Genomic DNA, 9,291 nt, shown 5'->3' on the forward strand with positions numbered 1-9,291 from the left:
TAAGGGGAAAACCAGAAGTAGTTCCAGGGAAACCAAGATGATAACACGTGGGAAAAGAGGAGAGTGAAGCAGCAAACATATCAGAGAGGTCAGCAAAGATGCTGACTTTTGAACAGGAGCCCGGAATTTTGCACTTTGCACCTTTTCTAGCACCCTGTCATGGTGTGGTGGGCGTGGGAGCCCACCAGCCGCAGGGCAAGAAGTTAATGGGAGGTGAGAAAAAAAAGAGCCAAGAGCTAAATACCACTCGCCCTGACAGGCTCTGTGTTATCAAAGATTCTGTACCATCAGGAAAGTTTTATTCAACACACTGTGGAGGTGTAAGGTGTGAGAAACAGGAACTAATCTGCTGGTGGTGATCTGCTGATGGTGGAAAGGAGATTTCTTAGTTAACACCTGGGTCTCGTGGGACCACTAATCCTGAAACTAGCAGCCGGCATTCAGAAAGGCCAGTTGCTTCTGCTAAGTGCTGAGGACAATAGTCACACGCACTCATCCAACTTCCAGTTAGGCTTCTCACCTCCATATTCTTCTCACACTAGCATCCCTAGTCTTTCTCTCTTAGCAGAATAACGCTAAGCAGCAGGGACTACATTTCTGCTCAAAGCATGGTAAAAAGTATAACAAAAAAACATAGCACCAACAACCTGGCCTGACCCTGGGAGCCCATAAGGCGGCACCTTCACACAGGAAAAGGCTTTAACAAAAACACCAGCCGGGACCCAGAACACTGGGACCAAACCCCTTAGTGTCAGCAGAAGCTGCCTGTTCTTCTGTCTGCTTTCTGAGAAGCAAAAAACGAGCTGAAGGAGGAGAGTCTTTAATCCCAAAATTATTCTTAATTTCCAATATAGAACGCTTAGAAAAATTTGAAAGCCAACAGAAAAACTAACAGACTTTTTTAAATGTGCATCTACAGTCCTTTCTCCTTTACCCTCTACAAAAAACAATCCAACCCCCAAATGATCATTTTTCTTGGCTTAATTTCCCTATTTTTGTGATATATAATTGGAAACAGATTGCTTTTTCCTGGCTTCAGAGAACAGGATCTTCAGGGTTCTAAGAGCCGCCAATTACAGAATCTCAACCTTAGCAAAATTTCTTTTGCAAACCTCTTACCTATATACCTACTTGAAATGTAATGCCAAAGAAAATATTTAAATCCCTTATTATTACGCAAAAGTGAATTTTCTCCTAACACATCAGACACTCCCCTCCCCTTTCCCAACCTCCCTAACCAGTTAAACTAAGTGGATTCCTGCTTTGTGTTCAGCTCTCTCCCATTCGAACATTATCAAAAGCCCTACCCAGCAAGGTATCTATATGGGATACTTTCTGGAACTATTTTTAAGAATCTAGTAGAACTGGTTCTATAGGAAACCTCCTTATTAGCCCACACACTGGATGAAATTAAAACCTGGAATATCTCAGAAAGCAACCACTCTAATAATAAAAATGCCACAAACTGAAAAAGGCATAAATACGAAAAAATGTGAAATATATCAAGTAGGTCATCCTTCCCCTGGTTCCTGCGTCAAAAACATGTTGCATCCAATGGCTGTGCAGCAACCGGAATGGAGAATGTGATGGATTCAAAACAAAAAGACAGGTGTGTCTTCACAAAATTTGTTGTTAGCCTAAGTATTTTTCATGATTCAGATGGTGTATCATGAATACAAGTAAAATCTCTATAAAAACAGAAAAATAAGAAAACTAAGAGGAATGTCGGCTCAGAAAGGCTTTTTTCTCTAAAAAAGAGAGAGACCAGCAATAGTAAACATAGCCATTTAGAAGATCAGAAACTTCTCCCACACACATAGGGGAGACCTTACACTGCAATGATGCAAAATGTATGTAATGAGTCAAGGGTACTTTCCCTCAAAGTTAGATGCAATTTGACAACCAATTGCACAAAGTTTAATATAACAAAATGAGACATTTATTCTTTACGGACAGTCAGAAGAGAATTTTGTGTTGAATATGTTTTGTTTTAAAGAAAAAACCAGAAAAGAGATAACTCATAACAACACAGGGTGTATCACACAAAAGTACTTCAGGGACCACACAAACATAAGGCTTTGAGATTAGAGTCTAAGTATTTGACCTCAAATAACCTTCCAAGGATGAAAAAAAAAAGCCACATTCTGCTCCAGCAATCATCATAGTTAATTATGAAATGAAATTTGCAAATAGCCACCCGTGTATTTTTGCATCTAATGACCAATTTCATACTGTCAAAACACATAAATCACTAAAAACGCTAACAGAATGATACTCCCAAAAAGGAATCTTTTCCCACACCAAACTGAATTAAGTACTCATCCAGTTTCCACTAATAAGAGTATAATAAGAATAAAACAAGAAATCCACAGCTCTGCTAGACCCTCCACCTGGTCCACTTGGCTTTCTTACCCGCCAATGGTGGTTAGTCATCAGGCCCGTAAAACCGCAGACCTTCTCCCAGGGCAATCTGATCAACAGGGGAGCTCGGGGACTATTATCTGTAAAAACTGTTTTCTGAAGATCATTTTTTCAAGGACTAATCAACTTAAATGTGTTTTTACAAATGGCCCATCTGCAACTTCACACAAAAACCTGACCTTCAGGCTGTACCATGGAAATGGATTATGTGCTCAGAAGGATGGATGGACAGGTGCTTCTTCTGCAAACAGCATCCAACTCTGACCTCCTTTCCTCCAGAGTCCAGTATCTAAGAGGCAGGGAGAGTATATGCTTCTGCATTTCCATCCTTTTTCTTAAAGTGAAGATAGAGCTAACATTTCAGACTTAATTCCAAATTATTACTGTGGCAACAATTTAACATTAAACGCTAAAAATGAACTTTGCCAGGCTCTACTATCACTCAGTCCTCTTCCCAGACTTGAAGAAGCCTTCAGCACAAACACCAGACAAAAACTTTTTTCCTACAATTATCTTTTTCTTTTTTCTTTTTTTTTCTTGAGGAAGGTTAGCCCTGAGCTAACTACTGCCAATCCTCCTATTTTTGCTGAGGAAGACTGGCCCTGAGCTAACATCCATGCCCATCTTCTTCTACTTTATACGTGGGACACCTGCCACAGCATGGCTTTTGCCAAGTGGTGCCATGTCGGCACCAGAGAAGCGGAACACGTGAACTTAACCCCAGTGCCACTGGGCCAGCCCCCTACAATTATCTTACAGCAGGAGATATCAGGAAGGCCTGAGGGCATGGGTGCAGACCTTCAGAAATCATCTCAATTTTAAATATGGTCTCCACCCCTTGTGAGTATACCCATAGTTGCAGCCTGTTACATCTTGATGTTTGGCTCAGAAAACTGAAAAATAAAAAACGTAGAACAAGATCCAAATGAGAGTGGCCTCATGCAGAATTTTTATGAATGTTGCTTCAAATACTAAATATCGCACACATCTTGGTTAAGAGATAAAAAATCATTATTCTGTGGGGGGAGGGCACAGAGGGGGAAGTGGTGTACCCACAACATGACTAACAAAAATGTACAACTGAAATCTCACAAGGTTGTAATCTATCATAACATTAATAAAAAATAAAAAAAAATCATTATTCTCTAAGAGAAGGAAGAATGCTCAGAAATCTGTGCTAAATCTTAAGCAAAGACTTTGCACGAGAGGAAAATCAAGCTCAATGTCAGTTAACAAGCAAATGTGTTATTTCAAAAAATAGAAAACAAGAAATCTAGAAATGGACAGAGCCCAGGAAATGGACCCAAATCCTTTTCTGTAAAGCCCTTCCAAGCAGTGTTGATGTATTTCAGCTTAACTAGAAACCAAACAAATTAGCAATAGCTTGTCTTTCACGAAATGCTACAAAAAGACAATACTATCATTCTAAGTGTTACTCTGAAGATACAGAACCAGAGAAATCACTGCCATGGATCTTGGTGCGGTCATTTTCTCCCAAAGCCACCAACGCCCTGGATTCACTCTTTTATATTCCAAACTGTCCATGTTCCTAGAGGCAACAGGAGATTGCCTTTAAGTTAAAGACCCCTAAAAACATTTATCTAACTTGAGTTACGCAAGGGTCAAAAAGTAGTTAACATTTTTTAAGTTTCAAAATTTCAAAAGAAGTTTAAAAACATAAGAAAAATGCTCCAGTGGACAGACTGAAACAGCAATAAAATCATTATAAAAATAACTGTTAAGAGTAAAGAAAAAGAAAAAAATAGAAACTGTCCTCATTAACTAATGAATCTGACAATTATAATTAGTTTCTGTCTAACAGCAATGAAAAAAGAAAAAAATACATTTCAAAATGGATTATCAAGAACAGGGGTAATTCAAAATGACCACACAGCAAATATTCCAGGAAAAATACTGTAGCAATATAATACTTACCAGTCCTCCTCTAAATTCCAACTGTTCTGTTAAGCTTAAAAGGTAAAGTCACAATTTTCCACAGATTGATGATCCCAGGAAATGGGTCATCAGTTAGGTACTAAAGAAGTAATCATCTTCTTTGTAGTCAAAGGACAGTTGAGTTCCCTGGATGTTTAGACCCTCAGAAAAGAAAGAGTCACCTGACTTTTACAAGATACAACCAAGTTTGCATGCAAACAGGAAAGATTAATTCCTTTGAGTCTTAAAAAAGAATGGAACAATACTTTCCTTTAAGCAAACCAATTTTGTCAATCTATAAAGGCTTTCCATGACAAAGCCCTAGGAAGCCTTAAGGCATCTTGGCCCCCTGCTATCAGAGGGCTGAGGGAGGACAGCGAATTTGCCAAACTCCAAGACCAGGAACATAAGCCTATTAGGGAGTTGGGGGTTGATAAATATTTGCTGAATGAGTAAACTAGATGAAAGCATGGAAGACTAAATTAAATGCTAAAGAGCCTAAATGAAATGCTACTCTGAAGTGTAAATGCAATGCTGAGATTTAGAAAGATAGGACTGAATGTGAGGGTTATTTTAAAATAGGATCCACTGGACCTTAACTTGGTAAATGAAATAAAGTTAAGTCCATACTTTCTGACACACAAGAAAGGAAACTGGCCTACAAAACTGCAAAGATTGAAACCTTTTTTAAAAGTCAGTTTAACTGTTTTTCCAAGCGTGTTAATTCTTAAATATTGTTCATATTACATTTACAGGTATGAGTGTCCATAGACACATCACACCTATACCAGACAAACAGACTTCTGAACCATTAATAAGCTAAAATATAAGCCTCTGAAGAACACACGGGAATAGAAATGCTGTTACTCAGGATAACAATCCCTTATTGTCTTGCACTTGGAAGATGTTAATGAAAAATGATAATGACAGGATTGTGAGTGCATCAACGTCCCTGAGAACAAAGTCACTATATCCAGTTTTCTATAAAAGACAAATGATGGTCATTACAATAGGATTCACAGTGCATCTCTCTGGACTCCCAGTTCTCCTAGATAATTTGAAATATTACTCAAAGCACACAAAATCATTTTACATACACTTCTTAAGGAAAATAAATGGAAAAACCCCACATATGTGTGCATTTAATATCTGTCCAGCCACCAGAGAGTTCTTGACATACATCCAACATACAGGCCCAGTCCTCAAGTTCATTCTTAATCAGTTGAAACTAAACCCAGTTCTCTACTGTAAATTCAAAAAGCAACCTGATTATTTTGCTAGATAAAGCCACATTTTCCATTTCTGAAATGTATGTTTAATACCCTAAAAACTGGCTTACTTGCCTCACAAACATCAACAGTGTTCTGCTCCCCCTATTGGCTAATATTCAAAATAACAATGAATTCCCCAGGGGCCGCCTTTTGAAGTGCAGGGGTTCAAAAGTAAGTTGGTGATTGTTATATTTAAAAACATGAGCTGGATCAACAGTTGTTAAGCAAAGCTGCCATGTAATGGTCAGATTCCATCAAAACAGGAAAAATTAAAGTGGACGGATGACAAAGACAAACTGAAGGGCTGAAAATATGCTGAAGCCTTGAAACACTAAACAATGCAGAATTAAAGCCAAAAGCAGAGAACACTGAGAAACAGAGCAACATCCTTTAACTGACACAATGGCATGAAATCAATTTCACTTTAATAGCCCTTAAGGGGGTAAGAATTATTTCCCTGCCTCCTGTGCCAACCCCAAGCTGTTTCCTAAGGAAGCCAAGTAATGCTGACCAGCAATGTCTGGAGAATTCATCAAAGAAATTAAGAATTAAGATCTGAATTAATTAATACAAACCACAGTTCTACTTATAATTACTTGGAGCCAGTTTCAGAGGTGCTGTAATTTGGCACTCCAGAAAGGATATCACCTAAATTAATCACAGGTACCTTATCCCTGTTTCAAGAGAGATGTGTTCAACTCACATGGGAAGCTGAACCATGGGAGAAAACACTCGGAATCTGATGCACTTGCTGCTCTCTGCTGAGTGCCTAAACCAGCTCTGGAGTGAGACGGAACCAACAGAAAGTTCTATGTACAACCTGGGCAAGGAACTAACCTCTAGGATCTTATCTGTACAATGGGGCTATTAAACTGTGTTTTTACCGCAGAGTTGGTGTGAGGATTCAGTGTCCCTAAGGCATTTAGGAGAGTGTCTGGCACGCAGTTTGGGTTCAATAAACGTTAGCTATTATTATTATTATTATTACCAGAAAGAAATGGTTAATTCCACACTGAAGTAACTGTTAGCAGCCTAAAGTACCACTTCAGGAAAAATAAAAGGTCTGGACACGTGCTTTGCTACTTGTACAGACTTCTCTTCCTCCCAAACCGCTCACTTACCTTTCTTGGAAGGGAGAAGGAGCTCAGAAAAAAACCTGATGCCCCGTGTCAGTCTGACCCTCCTACCGTCCCTGGCCTCGCCGCTCCTCCCCGGTCGCCGCTGGGCTCCCAACAAGCAGCGCTAAGGGCCGCGCAGCTGCTCGGCGCCAGGCACTGTTCTAGTGCTTTACATAAACTCAATCATTCTATCCTCACAGCAACCTTACGAGGCATGCACTATTATTCCCATTTCGCAACTAAGGAAATGGAGCGATTTTCTTCTGTCAGCTCTTTTTGTAGACACTAAACCCGTAAATTCTACTCTGTCAAGGTAATTCATACTTGACAAGCCGGCTCCCTACACTATGTGACTCTGGAAAGTGGGGCAAATGCCCTAATAAGAAGAAGACTGCAACCAGATTCTCTAGCAACAGTCCACGACTTCGAAGCTTGTTTTAACTACGTGAACATGCTAAGAGAGGCCTTCAGAATAAACTGGGTGAGGCGGCTAGGAAGCTCAGGGGGTCGCGCCCTCGGCGGGGACCCCACGCTGCAGCGCCCGGCGCCGCCCGCACAGCCCCCGAGGGCGCGGCCGGCCGGGAGCGCAGCGCACGCTGGTGCGCGAGCGCCGGGGCCGCAGCCTCTGCAGCGGCAACTGTGCAAACCCACAACAAACCGTTCCCACCGCCGCTGTCACGCGCCCCGTGGGAAGGGGGCGGCGCGCCCCGCAGGGGTCAGGAGAAACTGCGGAGAGGAAGAGTGAGGGCAGGCGCGGAGGAGACGTCTTCCCCCGCACAGCGCATCGCCCCGAGGCTGCCCCCCGGGGGCGGCCACTCCCCACGCACCGCGGGTCCCGGCTGCTCGGAGCGTAAACACTGTCGGACCGAAGCCGCCCCCGCAAGCCCGGGGGTCCGGGAGGCTGGAGCGACCCCGGCCTTGCAACAGGCACGGAGTCCCGCGCAGCGCCGACAGGCACCGCGCAGCCTGCACAGCCCGCGCCGGGACGGGTGCTGGGCTCGTAGGGGCGTCCGGGCACGGGCTGCAGCGCCGCGGGGTCGGCCGGCACGTACCTCGGAGGCGGTGTGTCAAGCGGAGATCCACCCGCCGCCCGCTGGAGGAAAGCGGAGGAAAGTTTCCCCGCCCAGCGCTCGGCGGCGGCGAGCTCCGGCAGCTGCTGCGCCGCGGCGCAACTACGCCATCCGGACCCGCCGGGGACTTTCACCTCCTGCAGGGAGCTCCGGGAATCGCGCAGGGAAAGTGGCTGGGCACGGGAGCCGCCGACTTCCCTCCCTCACTCACTGGGAAGAGGAAAGCGCCGCTCCGCGTCCCCGAAACCCTCGATTACCCCCATCGGGCCGACCCAGCGCACCCGCTCTGCCTCACACGCGGGCGGGGACGGGCAGGGCGCCACAGCAATCAGCGCGCGGGGGGAAGGGCGCTCCTCCTCCGCGTCCCCACCGAGGGCTCCGGGCCGCCGAGAAACTCCTCCTCCCCCCGCCCGCCTCCTCTCTCCTCCCCCTTTTCCTCCCGGGCCGATGGATGAGCCCCGAGCGCTGCTCGAGCCAGCGTTTCCCTTCGGACCGAGAAAGGAGGGAGAGAAGGAGCGCGCGGAACCGCCGGGCTGCTGCGCGCCCGGGTTGGGGCGGCGGATGGGGGTCCCAGTCCTCGGAGAAGAGCGCGGGGGTCGCAGGCGCGGGCTGTAGGGATTCGCTCCTTCAAACGAGGTCCTCTGAACTTTCCAGGGCTCTCTGGAGGAGTGGGATTTTTATTTGGTTCCTTCCGTCTTGCTACAAAAGTTCTAAAATCTTCAGTAATCTGATCACCCCCCTCATGCCCACTCCCTAGCAAAACCCCCCCACGCACACATTTATTCTTTCCCTGGTTGTTTTTCCCACCTCCAGTCCTGCCTGTTATCTCAAGATGCTCTCTGATGGTGGGCTCCCGCGGGGTCTTGCCTCCTCCTCTTTAACAGCTGAGCGTGCATTACCCGGCCGTTCGTCCTGCTCGCTAAATACGTTAATACAAATAAAGGAGCTAGGTCAGCATGACTGGCGTTACCCTATGGTAACGCCTACGGTTGGCGCGATATAAACGAAGGTGTTGGTGGCCGTGCGACTTCCTGCATACAGGTGCGTGGGAACCTGTAAGAGTTGCTAGAGTTGACGGCTACAGTAATCAGAACACCACTTTGATACTCCTGTTTACACCTCGTTTTTGTAGTAAAAGATATGCTTAAATCACAGGATACTGTTTTACCAACAGGCTGGTGAAATGACCACGGGCTGACAGGTTTCAGAGACCAGACTTCAGTCCTAACTCTGCCCTTAGATTGGCTCTGGGACCCTGGACAAACGGCTTAAACTCTCCAAGTCCGTTTTCTTCTGTAGAAAATGAGGAGCTTGGCCTAGGAGACCTCTTCCGGTTCTGAAGTGTTAAGGTCCTAGGCCTTTACTATGTTGGAGAGTGGAATGGGGGGATTCTTATATTATTACATATTATTATTACTTGGAAAGTTATTGGATTTTCTTTCTTTGAGAGAAGAGGGAGTATTTCTCATCCTTTTT

At 44.7% G+C, this 9,291-nt stretch overlaps 1 protein-coding gene across 2 annotated transcripts in view; it reads right to left on the reverse strand.

The window, feature by feature from the left end:
- The window catches only part of TGFBR3 (transforming growth factor beta receptor 3), a 187,192-nt gene extending 178,979 nt beyond the window's left edge, over window positions 1–8,213 (reverse strand). For both annotated transcript variants that reach the window (XM_044748975.2, XM_044748974.2), the window contains exon 1: window positions 7,798–8,213. The gene's annotated coding sequence lies outside the window, so the exon portion shown is untranslated. The remainder of the gene's footprint in view (window positions 1–7,797) is intronic.
- Window positions 8,214–9,291: the final 1,078 nt, after the last annotated feature.

Source organism: Equus asinus, chromosome 16 (genome assembly GCF_041296235.1).
Source record: "Equus asinus isolate D_3611 breed Donkey chromosome 16, EquAss-T2T_v2, whole genome shotgun sequence".
NCBI lineage: Eukaryota > Metazoa > Chordata > Mammalia > Perissodactyla > Equidae > Equus > Equus asinus.